A 14412-nucleotide genomic window follows, 5' to 3' on the forward strand; every position below is an offset into this window, starting at 1 on the left:
CGTCCATCCGTGTATCTGTCCATCTGTCTGTCTGTCCGTGCGCACCTGCTAAGTGAGTCATTGAACTAGGCGGTCACGTACCAAGAGACAAGCATGTACACGCCCACGGCTTTAGGAGCTTCACCCCTAAAAAAATATCACGTGCCAGGGGGGGGGGGGGCTCTGCCTCCCATGAAGCAGCCCGAAAGAGGCCCGATCCCCCCTTGCTCCCCCGCCTCCCCGTACACTCCGTGTATGTATAAACAACAGAACTGCGCACGCTATGAAGAGCCCTGTGTTAGCGCACAACGTTCGTTCACAAAAAACAGGGCAAAATAGCGTTTTTATTCGAGGTGCGTGGAATCGGTAATTATGGGAACTCGAAGCACATTACGAAAGAAGTTCTTCTCGTCCGGATGGTTTGACGCCCAGCTGATCACGCGCACACCATGGCTACGCCAGGTGCGCACGTACTCGGCGCTCAGGGCGTTCGCGCTAACCACGACAGCCGACACACCGGTGACGTAAGGCAACAGGCCGACGTGGAGGACGTTCTCGTTAAGCCAGTCGGCAGCAGTGGCCATCAAGGTATTGGCGAGTGACTCGAAACGCCGCAGCGTTTTGTTCGTGTCCTCATAAGCCAGAAGCCTGGGCCTCCAAGTCAGCGCCGTCACGATTCGCGGATTTAGGGAACGCAGTTCGTACACAATGTCAGGGTAGACGGAGGCGACCAGTGCCCGCACATACAGTTCGGGTCTCTCACGGAAAATCTTGTCGATGACACCAACAATGCGAATATTGTGCTTTTTGACGTCTATGATGATTCGCATGCCTAGGCGAAGGCACTCCTCGACCCCTTCGTCGAGATTGGGTACGCGCTCACCCCGAAAGCGCTGCGCAAAGCGGTGTCTATGTGCGGCGTCCAGTTGACGGAGATCATCGAACCTAATGTCAGACAGCGGGCCTCTGCTGTTGGTGGTGCGCTCGAGAGTTCCGCCGTGGAAAATGACTGCGATGTTGTCCCACGTGAAGGATAGCTCAAATACGACTCCAAAGGCGCCTTGTTTCTTCGCCTCGCGGAACGCTGCCAAGGTTTTTTCGGGTGCATCGATGGCGCCGCCCCGATCTAAGAAGACAGGTGGCAGCCTCGAACCATCGTCGTGCTTCACTCTGAGAATCACTTCCTAGGCGACGTCATTGTCGATCTGCGGTATGGAAAGCCGTCTCATTGCGGAGGTGGCTACGGCGGCTACGATTATGGCGAGGAGCAGGTACGCCATGATGCATTTGCGCAGGATATGTTCCCCACAAAAGACGTCGAAATGCGCCGGCGATGCTCGTCGATGGCTTCTGAAAAGCAGAGTGAGTTCGGTTCTTGCACCGTCAGCTGTGGCGAACACCTTCAGTTGGTTGGAGGCCTAGATCAGCTCTTATCGCTTGACGGCGATAGTGATATCCATTACAAATGATGATGATGGTGGTGACCTTATATGGATAGCTCTCACCCACAGACAGCAATGGACCAAGAACCGGGTGGCAGAATGCTTTTGTAATGAAACTAAAGGTATTCTTTAAAATGAGTTTAGAAATAAAACTTAGAATAAATAGAAAGGCTTTCTGAGCAAGCTGTCAAACCATCTTCGTTTCCTGGTAGAAATAACTACGAATTACAAACTAAGAATCTGAATAATTGGGGATAGACTGACACAGTAATCTATCTGTAGCTTTGGTGTAGTCAAATGCCGTATATAGAGCATACATATTTGGTCAATAAGCTACAGAAGTGCCGCAAAGTGATAAAATTACTGCAAAATTTACTACTAATCGTAGATTCTGCAATGGAGCTTCTAGAAATCTTTTCTTTTGATAAAAATAGCGACGAACAATTTAAAAGAAATGTTCACTAGTTTCAATTTCGTTGCAGTAAAATGCCCAACGGGTACCCCTTGAACCCAGCTTCGTTTAAGAAATAGTTTAGTCGCGGAACTGCACAGCGCTATCTGATATAAGTTACTTCTAAGTGGCGAGATAAACACTATGGTTTATTCCACCAATAACGATTTTGCTTGCTTGCTTGAGCCTTTACAATTGGTTCGTACCCACTACGGCGTATTGGCGATTTTAACTGGTGGGTTATATAAAGAAAAGAAAATTAAAGTTTAGATGAGAAAAATGAATTAGTTAGTAGTCTAAGAATTATGTTAAGCATAGAATTCTAATATTGTAACGGATATAACAACCTCACAACCGGGACGTCCTATTTACAAGGTTTAATAAGGGCGAACTTGTGCCCAAAGCCAAAAGAACTACACAGTAGCTGGGAGAAAGCAGCGAACGCTCGTCGTCCTCTTCTTCTCTTCTTTTCCGCTGCTCGGTAGCAGCTCGTGCACAGGCTGGGCCGGCTCGTGCCTTCCGGCGGGCTTCATGAGTCGTAGCGATGCCGTCAGCGTTCCTCTTTTAACAACGTCTGCGTTGTACTGCGCCTTAACAATTCCTCGTGGCATTATCCCCCCTCTCAAGCGGCATCGCCCCGATGCTTGCGATGAGGCTGTTTTTTTTTTTTTTTGTGTGTGCAAGTTTGTAAAAATGAGGTTGCAGTACGTCAAGGTATTGGGGTGGCTAGGTTTGGAATCGGTCGTAGTACGGTTTCATCCGTACAATGTGTACACGCTCCGTGGGATTGCGTCGCCTCGAATGCAGGTGGCCTGCAGGCTTGACTTCGTAGACGAGGTCATTGTGTCGCTGTACGATCTCGTAGGGGCCAAAATACCGTGAAATGAGTTTTTCGGAGAGGCCTCGTCGTCGTACTGGAGTCCATATCCACACTTTGTCGCCAACGTCATATCGCGTGTCAAGTCTTCCTCGGTTGTAGCGGTCGGCATCGATGCGGTGTTGGTGGCGTATTCGGTATCTTGCTAACTGGCGGGCTTCTTCCGCTCTTTGTAGAAAGTCGTCAAGATCGGGGGGGTAGTCATCTTGGTCTATTGGTAACATAGCATCCAGTGTTGTGGTAACAGCACGACCGTAAACTAGTTCAAATGGGGTGATTTTGGTGGTCTCTTGCACAGCCGTATTGTAGGCGAAAGTGACGTATGGTAAAATTTCGTCCCACTTTTTGTGCTCGACATCCACATACATGGATATCATGTCCGCTAAAGTTCTGTTAAGGCGTTCGGTCAGGCCATTGCATTGAGGATGATATGCAGTGGTTTTCCTATGAACAGTGTGAGTCATGTTGAGCAGGCACTTCAAAAGTTGCGCCGTGAAAGCCGTTCCGCGATCGGTGATTACAACCGTTGGAGCGCCATGTCGCAGGACTATTTTGTGTACGAAGAATTGGGCCACTTCTGCTGCCGTTCCTCGTTCCAAAGAGTCTGTTTCGGCGTATCTAGTTAAATAATCAGTGGCCACAACGATCCATTTCTTGCCGAGTAAAGATGTCGGGAAGGGTCCAAGGAGGTCCATTCCAACTTGGCGGAAAGGCGCTTTCGGTGGATCTATAGGTTGTAGAAGGCCCGCTGGTTTAGAACGTGGTGTTTTTCGTCTTTGGCACTCGCGGCATGTTTTGACGTAGTGTTGCACTGAAGCTAGTAGCTTGGGCCAATAATAATGGAGACTGATCCTTGCAAGCGTTCGCGTCACACCCAAATGTCCAGATGTGGGCTCATCGTGACACGCTCGAAGTATTTCTTGTCGCATAGTTGCTGGAACGACAAGCAGGAACTTTTCGCGGTTGGGCTTGAAGTTTCTCTTGTAGAGAACGTTTCCTCGGAGGCAGAACAATGCGAGGCTTCGAGAAAATATACGGGGTACTTGTACGTCAATTCCTTGCAGGTGTTCGATAAGCGGGAGTAATTCTTTGTCTGTACGTTGGAGTTCGGCTATTTGAGTGGTCTCGACAATTGCTACGAACGGAAAGTCGTCTTCTTCTGATAGTGGTGTGTCTGTAGGAGCCCGTGACAAACAGTCGGCATCGGTATGTTTTTTGCCAGATCGATATACGACGGTTATATCGTATTCTTGCAGTCTGAGGCTCCACCTTGCTAGTCGTCCAGATGGTTCCTTTATGTTCGCCAGCCAGCAAAGCGCATGGTGATCGCTGACTGCCTTGAATGGTCTACCATATAGGTACGGCCGAAATTTACTGATGGCCCAGACGACGGCAAGGCATTCTTTTTCCGTGGCCGAATAGTTTGTCTCTGCTTTTGTTAGAGTCCGACTGGCATAAGCTATCACTTTTTCTTCACCTTTCTGCCACTGTATTAGAACGCATCCAAGGCCGATGTTACTGGCATCTGTGTGTATTTCCGTGTCGGCTGTCTCATCAAAGTGAGAAAGAATCGGGGGGTTTTCTAACCTCTTTCTCAATTCGTTGAAGGCGCTTTGTTGCTCGTTTTGCCACTGGAAAGGCACATCTTCTCTCGTAAGTCTCGTTAAGGGTTCTGCGATCTTTGAAAAATTTCTCACAAATCGTCTATAGTACGCACATAGACCTAGAAATCTCCGTACTGACTTTTTGTCTGTTGGCACCGGAAACCTTGCGACGGCGGCCGTCTTATCAGGATCAGGGCGAACACCTTGGGCGCTGACGACATGCCCAAGAAAACGAAGCTCTTCGAAAGCTAATCGGCACTTCTCTGGCTTGATTGTCAAATCTGCCGAACGGATTGCCTCTAACACTGACCGAAGGCGCTTGATGTGCTCCTCAAATGTAGCCGCGAAGATGACCACGTCGTCTAGGTACACTAGGCAACACTGCCACTTCAATCCGGAAAGCACAGTGTCCATCATGCGTTGGAACGTTGCCGGCGCACAACAGAGACCAAACGGGAGAGCCTTAAATTCGTAAAGTCCGTCCGGGGTAACAAAAGCAGTCTTTTCGCGATCACGTTCATCAACCTCGATCTGCCAGTATCCACTTTTCAGATCTAGTGATGAGAAGAACTTGGCACACCGAAGTCGATCTAACGTGTCGTCGATGCGTGGAAGGGGATATACATCCCGTTTAGTCACAGCATTCAGTTTCCTGTAGTCGACACAAAACCGTAGCGTGTTATCCTTCTTCTTGACAAGCACCACGGGAGATGACCACGGGCTGTTAGAAGGCTGGATAACATCATCTTCAAGCATTTCTCGTACCTGCTTCTTGATGACTTCCCTTTCCTTAGGGGAAACACGATACGGGTGCTGGCATACCGGCCTGGTTGTCTCGTCCGTTATGATCCTGTGTTTTGTAATGCTCGTGCGCCGTACCTTTGAACTGTTGGAGAAACAGCTGCCAAATTCCCGCACGAGGTCGTATAGCTGTTGACGTTGAATCTCTGAAAGATTAGGATTTACGTATATTGTGTCGCAGGCATCAGATGGAAGTTTCACATTCGGTGACGTCGTTTCAAGACTGCATATTTCTGTCACTTCACAGAACTCATGAAGAAACGCTATTGCCGTCCCTTTTGCGATGTGCTGGAATTCGTTACCGAAATTCGTCAAGAGGATGTCTGTGCACCCGTTTCGCAGCTGGATAATCCCTCGTGCCACACAAACGCCTCTTTTCAAGAAAACATCCACGTTGCTCTCCGCCACACCCTCGTAGTCGCTGAATGCATCATTATGCACGAGAACCATTATACTGCTCCGTGGCGGTACAGTCACATCATCGTCGACGACGCGCAGTGGAGTGGTACATCGTTCATCTGATCGTGCTACCTTTAAAGCTTGCTCCGTCGAAAAGGACACGCTCGACCTCTGTAAATTGATAATCGCACCATTAGCTTGTAGGAAATCCATTCCCAGTATCACTTCCCTCGAGCACACAGGCAGGACGACAAAGTCACCGACGTAAGTGAAGCCCCGTATCATGACCCTTGCGGTACATCGGCCGGAAGGGGTTATGAGGTGACCACCTGCAGTACGTACTTGAGGTCCACCCCATTCGGTCAGAACTTTCTTGAGTCGCTTCGCTAATTCGTAACTTATCACAGAATAATCCGCACCAGTATCGATCAAAGCATTGAGCTCTAGTCCGTCAATCACCAACGGCAAGTCTGAAGTAATTTTCTCTGTACTGCACTCCTTTACCTGGAAACAGTCGTCGTTATCAGGCTCGTACCGCAGTGGAGGATCTTCACATCCCAAGTCGCCAGCGGCCTCGCCTCCACAGGTCGCCCTCTTCAGTTTCCCGGATTTGGGCTAGGCGAACGCTGCCTAGACGTGCTTGGGAAGGGACGTGGGCTAGACGAGCGGTAGCGCATAGGGGATGGTGAGCGTGGTTGATGACGACGAGGCGGGTCAAATTCCCGACGTGAGCATAGGTATTCTTCAATCTCGGAAGGTCTTTCGCCGTTTCGCGGACACGGTGCATTGATGGCGAATCCCCTAAGACCAGCTTGACGATATCGGCAGAATCGGTACAGGTGGCCAGCCTCTCCACAGTGGAAACACAAGGGCCTACGTGTGGCATCTCGCCACACATCGCTCTTCCGTGGCATCATCTCTCTCGCACGAGGTGGAGTGCGTGTTGCCTCTACGATTTCAGGCGGGCTGCGCATTGTCTGCACATAAGTACTTGGTGTCTCGATCGGCGAACAGTGCAGAGTAGGTCGCCTGAGCACCTCGGAGTACGTTACCGCCCGTCGTGTCGCCGGCACATCACTCCGCGGCTCCCGCATGGCCTGTCGAATTTCGTCTCGGACAACTTCAGCAAGAGACAGCTCGGGGGTGACATCAGGTGACTGCAGTTTCCTTAATTCTTCCCTGACAACAGACCGGACGAGCTCGCGCAATGTGTCAAGATTATCCACGACGCCTGCTGAGTAGACTCCTGCGGATGCACCGGCTACGTCGCGGTTGTACTGTCGGGCTCTCTGCTGAAGCGTCGTTTCGATGGTTGTTGCTTCCGACCGAAACTCAGCAACAGTACGGGGCGGATTGCGGATGAGTCCCGCGAACAATTCTTGCTTTACCCCGTGCATGAGGTGGCGCACTTTCTTGTCTTCCGTCATGCCAGGATCAGCTCGCTTGAAAAGGCGGGACATGTCTTCGATGTACATCGCGACAGTTTCGTTCGTTCGTTGAATCCGTGTGCGGAGAGCTGCTTCCGCCTTTTCCCGGCGATCACTGTTAGCGAACGTACTCAGTAGCTGCCGCCGAAACTCTTGCCACGACGTCAGAGATGCCTCGTGGTTTTCGTACCACACTCGTGCAGAGTCTTCCAACGCAATGTAGACGTTACGCAGCTTGCCTTCCTCGTTCCACTGATTTAGATTTCCCACTCTCTCGAAATGCTCTAACCAGTCTTCGGCGTCCTCGTATGGGTCACCATGAAACACCTTTGGGATGACCGGTTGGCTTACGATGAGTTGTGCCGGCGTAACTTGGCTCGTCATGGTGGTGGCGGCGCTTGTCTCCGTCACCGATGCCCTTGATACAGAAGGGAGTGGCCCAAATTCTGGCAACTCTCCTCGGATACGGCGGCTGACTCGTTGGTGCACCGGTGTAAGCTCCACTGGTTGCGGCTGGTCAGTGCTTGGACTTCGCTCTTGCGTGGGGCTCGGAATCATGTACCCAGCACCTCCACCAGAAAATGTAACGGATATAACAACCTCACAACCGGGACGTCCTATTTACAAGGTTTAATAAGGGCGAACTTGTGCCCAAAGCCAAAAGAACTACACAGTAGCTGGGAGAAAGCAGCGAACGCTCGTCGTCCTCTTCTTCTCTTCTTTTCCGCTGCTCGGTAGCAGCTCGTGCACAGGCTGGGCCGGCTCGTGCCTTCCGGCGGGCTTCATGAGTCGTAGCGATGCCGTCAGCGTTCCTCTTTTAACAACGTCTGCGTTGTACTGCGCCTTAACAATTCCTCGTGGCAATATACAACAACATTATTGTGAAAAAGTCCGAAAATGTTTTTATTTGGAATAACTTAACCAATGATTCTTGTATGGGATGCACGAAAATGCAGACGTTCGTGTTGCTGTGGCCTATAGAAGAAGCCTCAAGGAATGAATATTTTCAAAATTAAGAGTAATTTTTATAATTCAAAATAAAATGTCAAATACCTTTTTATAAGGCTATTGAAATGACGTCATGTAAGAAATAGTGGTTGATGATTTCAGTTTCCTTAAAGTAAAAACCTAATGGAGACGGCACCTGGCCACACCTGCATAAGTAAATATTAAGAGGTGGAATCCGGCATCGAAACTTCGTGAAACACACTTCAAGTGTGAGTGGGGCACCATTTATTATTCCCCCCCCCCCCAAAAAAAAAGAAAGATGACGACATTCTTGAACTGCATGGTAACCTAGTTTTCATGGAATCCTAAAGTAATATACACTTGTGAAATCTGCATTCAGTAATAAAACCAATATTAGGTACAGTGAACATTGCAGGACCATCTAGAGACCATTACGCGAGTCCATCAGCTGTCTTGTTTTAAAATCTGCCACGATTACCTGGCACCCAAATCAACCGTATTTTTTGAGTTTTAGGAATAAATGAAGTAATTGCATTCCAAATAAGACACCTTAACGAGTCTTCCCACGAGGCGCCGCGTGGAATTATCTACCATGGTGCCCTCGGATCGGGTGACTGTCCTCCTGGACACAGGAACGCTCCTAGCACGGACAAAGAGAGAGTGGAATTCTTTTATTTAGAGAGAGGGCTCTTTCCGCTACCTTATACCAAGCTAAACAGAGCGCAGACGGTCATGCTCAGGATCCTGCAAACCCACTATTACCCTAAATCTGCGTTCCTTAATAGCGTCTATCCGGAAATTTACACGAATAGTTCTTGCGCGGCTTGTGGCGAAGATGCTATTTTCGCTCACGTTCACTGTGAGTGCGGGTCATTGGACCCAACGTTCTACAAGAAATAGTGGGACACGCTTATGCGAAGCCCCGTCTTCGAAGACCAAAACCTTGCCATCCAGTGTGCCCGTGATCGAGCCGGTAGACTACACTTGTCAGTTCCGTCGTGGAATTAGCCAGGTGTGCGTTTTATCGCGCTTCACCAGACCAAATAAAAGTTTATTCACTCACTCACCCGGGCCCCGCCGCGGTGGTCTAGTGGCTAAGGTACTCGGCTGCTGACCCGCAGGTCGCGGGTTCGAATCCCGGCTGTGGCGGCTGCATTTCCGATGGAGGCGAAAATGTTGTAGGCCCGTGTGCTCAGTGAGGGTGGCGATTTGGGCTTGTTGGTATGGTTGCATGATGATGGATGGTAGCGCAGACAACGAACACGGACAAGAGAAGGCACATAGACACAACACAGCGCTAACTTTCAACAACAGTTTATTACACGCAGATCTCCGTGGTGTATGCGATCCACCACGCCAACGTCGCACGTGCGTAGCTCTAAAAACCATCAAATATAACCAACGCGCGTGTTCCAATACTTTACAATTTTATATTTTTCAATCTTTTTCTACTTTTTCTTTCTTCCTTTTATCCCATGTTACCACAAACCCTATCGCGAATACATGTAATCAAGTTCCTTATCTGTCAACACCACTGATGGGCTGCTCACACACGTGTCACCTAGCTCTGCAATTCTGCCGGCCTCCAATACCAACCGCGTCATCTCGTGCCTACTTCTATTGATTATCACCGTTTCCTTGAATTTCGGTGTGCAATTACATCTCTGGCAATGAAGGGAAAGAAAACCATCAGGAACAACACTATTTACTTTGTTATTGTGCTCGCGCAAGCGATCGTTTATGCATCTACTGGTCTGACCGATATAACACTTTCCACAAGTAAGTGGAATGAGGTATACAACACACATGATGCACTCCACAAATAGGTTTCTATGTTTCTTTTGGCATACATTTGATTTTCCCTTGTCTGGTCTTGTGCTTCTGCAAAGACTCACCAACTTATTGGGTGCCGAGAAAACTACGTTAGTGCCACATTTTTCCGCAATCTTTTTTATCCTGTGAGAAACCTTATGCATGTATGGAATTACGGCAAAACTTTCCTTTCTTGAGCTCACCCTATCCATCCCTTCACATCTTTTCTCCAGCACTTTTCTGTGCAATCCTTCAGCAACGGACACGACGAGGCTCTTGGGGTACCCGGCATTGCTTAGCCTCGAGACCTGTTGTCTGAAGCTTTCATTCATGAGGCACCGGCAGGACTTCTTTAGTGCCTCACTCAAGCACATCTTCGCAATGCCTCGTTTTACCAGTTTAGTATGCGCTGAGTGAAACTGTAGTAAAGGCTTACTTGCTCTGGGCTCGTAACACCAGCATGTCTTTTCATCTGAGAATTGAAAGTTAATGTCAAGAAATCTGAGCCTTCCGTCACATGGCATTTCAAAAGTCACTTCAAGTGGGTTAAGCCCCTCACGAAAAACGCTACACACGCTACTACATTGAGTAGCAAAATCTGCAGTTCTGTCATTGATAAACACTAAAAAGTCATCGACGTACCTAAATACGTGCACAACATTGTATTCATTTAGGCGTCCTGATAGCCTCCTGTCCATTTCAGCCAAAAACAAATTACTTAAAACTGGTGCTAAGCACGAGCCAATGCATACTCCTTGTTTTTGCAGATACAGGGTACCATTGTTTTCAATAAACGTTGACGACAAGTAAAACCTAAGTAATTCTAAGAAATTGTCGACGGACGTACCTGCTTGTGAGCTAAATCTAACGGCACCGTACTCATCGATGCATTCGCCAACACTTGTTAATACTGCTGATTGTGGCAGAGAATAGTACAGATCTTTTATGTCAGCCGAAAACGCTTTTAACCCTATGTTTTTTCGTTCCCTGACGAAACTTATCACCTGTTCCGAATTTTTTGTCAGGAAGGGGTCATTTATGTCAAGCAAGTTTAATGTTCTTTGCAGATACACAGCTACAGCTTTTTGCCACGTGTCCTTCTCCGACACTATCACTCTGAACGGTACTCCTTCCTTATGCGTTTTAGCACTAAAGAACACATCCAGACTGTCATTTTTACTTTTTCTGATACCGCTAAGCACACCTTCTAGATTCATCCTCTTACAAAGTTCTATTGCTTTTCCCCTCACTTTTTCAATCGAAATACTTTTCTTTTCGCTGAACACTGCCGTAATAGCACTTTTAGCCTTTTCTTTAAATTCATCATGCGAGAAAACCGCAAACCCTCCTTCTTTATCGACTGGAAGTACACTCAGAGCATGCTGTGTCAAGTAAGTTTCCACGCGTTTGAGAGGCAAACTGCGGCATGGAGGCCTACACAATTTTAAAGCGTCCACACCTTCGTTGATGATCCTGGTGGCTTGATCCTCGGGAACCCGCTTCGACACTTGACGTACAATTGATACGAGTTCCGGCTTGTTCTTTTGAGGTTGCACGGCAAACTTTGGCCCAAGTCCCAATACTTCTAGTACAAAGTCCGGTAGGCAGATGCCTTCTGCCACATGAACGTTGGAGGTTGCACTCACGCGCACTTTGTCCACCAAATCACGTAACAGTCGTAATTGAAGCTTCCAGTGGAATTCTATCATTTGGTCTGCCAGACGTAGATGCTTTCGAAAGTGAATCTCCGCTGCATATGACTCGTAAGTTCGATGCATCTGCGCCCGTAGGTAGGCTCTGAAAAGGCGTACCTGTCGAAGCCATTCTGAGCGCTGAATTTTCATGATCCTCGTTCTGTGCCCATCTGAAGGGGTACACCCTCCGAAGAGCGCTCGAACATCCTCTGGTAGAATCTTGTTCCTTATGGAAAAGCTGAGCGTTCTTGCCTTGCACACGGCGTTGACGATGAGGGCTACAACACCCGAAGGATCTCGCAGTACATGAACGAAAGAGCCCGTTGAACGAGAAATGAAGTCAATGAGGGTGGCGATTTGGGCTTGTTGGTATGGTTGCATGATGATGGATGGTAGCGCAGACAACGAACACGGACAAGAGAAGGCACATAGACACAACACAGCGCTAACTTTCAACAACAGTTTATTACACGCAGATCTCCGTGGTGTATGCGATCCACCACGCCAACGTCGCACGTGCGTAGCTCTAAAAACCATCAAATATAACCAACGCGCGTGTTCCAATACTTTACAATTTTATATTTTTCAATCTTTTTCTACTTTTTCTTTCTTCCTTTTATCCCATGTTACCACAAACCCTATCGCGAATACATGTAATCAAGTTCCTTATCTGTCAACACCACTGATGGGCTGCTCACACACGTGTCACCTAGCTCTGCAATTCTGCCGGCCTCCAATACCAACCGCGTCATCTCGTGCCTACTTCTATTGATTATCACCGTTTCCTTGAATTTCGGTGTGCAATTACATCTCTGGCAATGAAGGGAAAGAAAACCATCAGGAACAACACTATTTACTTTGTTATTGTGCTCGCGCAAGCGATCGTTTATGCATCTACTGGTCTGACCGATATAACACTTTCCACAAGTAAGTGGAATGAGGTATACAACACACATGATGCACTCCACAAATAGGTTTCTATGTTTCTTTTGGCATACATTTGATTTTCCCTTGTCTGGTCTTGTGCTTCTGCAAAGACTCACCAACTTATTGGGTGCCGAGAAAACTACGTTAGTGCCACATTTTTCCGCAATCTTTTTTATCCTGTGAGAAACCTTATGCATGTATGGAATTACGGCAAAACTTTCCTTTCTTGAGCTCACCCTATCCATCCCTTCACATCTTTTCTCCAGCACTTTTCTGTGCAATCCTTCAGCAACGGACACGACGAGGCTCTTGGGGTACCCGGCATTGCTTAGCCTCGAGACCTGTTGTCTGAAGCTTTCATTCATGAGGCACCGGCAGGACTTCTTTAGTGCCTCACTCAAGCACATCTTCGCAATGCCTCGTTTTACCAGTTTAGTATGCGCTGAGTGAAACTGTAGTAAAGGCTTACTTGCTCTGGGCTCGTAACACCAGCATGTCTTTTCATCTGAGAATTGAAAGTTAATGTCAAGAAATCTGAGCCTTCCGTCACATGGCATTTCAAAAGTCACTTCAAGTGGGTTAAGCCCCTCACGAAAAACGCTACACACGCTACTACATTGAGTAGCAAAATCTGCAGTTCTGTCATTGATAAACACTAAAAAGTCATCGACGTACCTAAATACGTGCACAACATTGTATTCATTTAGGCGTCCTGATAGCCTCCTGTCCATTTCAGCCAAAAACAAATTACTTAAAACTGGTGCTAAGCACGAGCCAATGCATACTCCTTGTTTTTGCAGATACAGGGTACCATTGTTTTCAATAAACGTTGACGACAAGTAAAACCTAAGTAATTCTAAGAAATTGTCGACGGACGTACCTGCTTGTGAGCTAAATCTAACGGCACCGTACTCATCGATGCATTCGCCAACACTTGTTAATACTGCTGATTGTGGCAGAGAATAGTACAGATCTTTTATGTCAGCCGAAAACGCTTTTAACCCTATGTTTTTTCGTTCCCTGACGAAACTTATCACCTGTTCCGAATTTTTTGTCAGGAAGGGGTCATTTATGTCAAGCAAGTTTAATGTTCTTTGCAGATACACAGCTACAGCTTTTTGCCACGTGTCCTTCTCCGACACTATCACTCTGAACGGTACTCCTTCCTTATGCGTTTTAGCACTAAAGAACACATCCAGACTGTCATTTTTACTTTTTCTGATACCGCTAAGCACACCTTCTAGATTCATCCTCTTACAAAGTTCTATTGCTTTTCCCCTCACTTTTTCAATCGAAATACTTTTCTTTTCGCTGAACACTGCCGTAATAGCACTTTTAGCCTTTTCTTTAAATTCATCATGCGAGAAAACCGCAAACCCTCCTTCTTTATCGACTGGAAGTACACTCAGAGCATGCTGTGTCAAGTAAGTTTCCACGCGTTTGAGAGGCAAACTGCGGCATGGAGGCCTACACAATTTTAAAGCGTCCACACCTTCGTTGATGATCCTGGTGGCTTGATCCTCGGGAACCCGCTTCGACACTTGACGTACAATTGATACGAGTTCCGGCTTGTTCTTTTGAGGTTGCACGGCAAACTTTGGCCCAAGTCCCAATACTTCTAGTACAAAGTCCGGTAGGCAGATGCCTTCTGCCACATGAACGTTGGAGGTTGCACTCACGCGCACTTTGTCCACCAAATCACGTAACAGTCGTAATTGAAGCTTCCAGTGGAATTCTATCATTTGGTCTGCCAGACGTAGATGCTTTCGAAAGTGAATCTCCGCTGCATATGACTCGTAAGTTCGATGCATCTGCGCCCGTAGGTAGGCTCTGAAAAGGCGTACCTGTCGAAGCCATTCTGAGCGCTGAATTTTCATGATCCTCGTTCTGTGCCCATCTGAAGGGGTACACCCTCCGAAGAGCGCTCGAACATCCTCTGGTAGAATCTTGTTCCTTATGGAAAAGCTGAGCGTTCTTGCCTTGCACACGGCGTTGACGATGAGGGCTACAACACCCGAAGGATCTCGCAG

This window comes from Rhipicephalus microplus, chromosome 1, assembly GCF_043290135.1.
Source record: "Rhipicephalus microplus isolate Deutch F79 chromosome 1, USDA_Rmic, whole genome shotgun sequence".
NCBI lineage: Eukaryota > Metazoa > Arthropoda > Arachnida > Ixodida > Ixodidae > Rhipicephalus > Rhipicephalus microplus.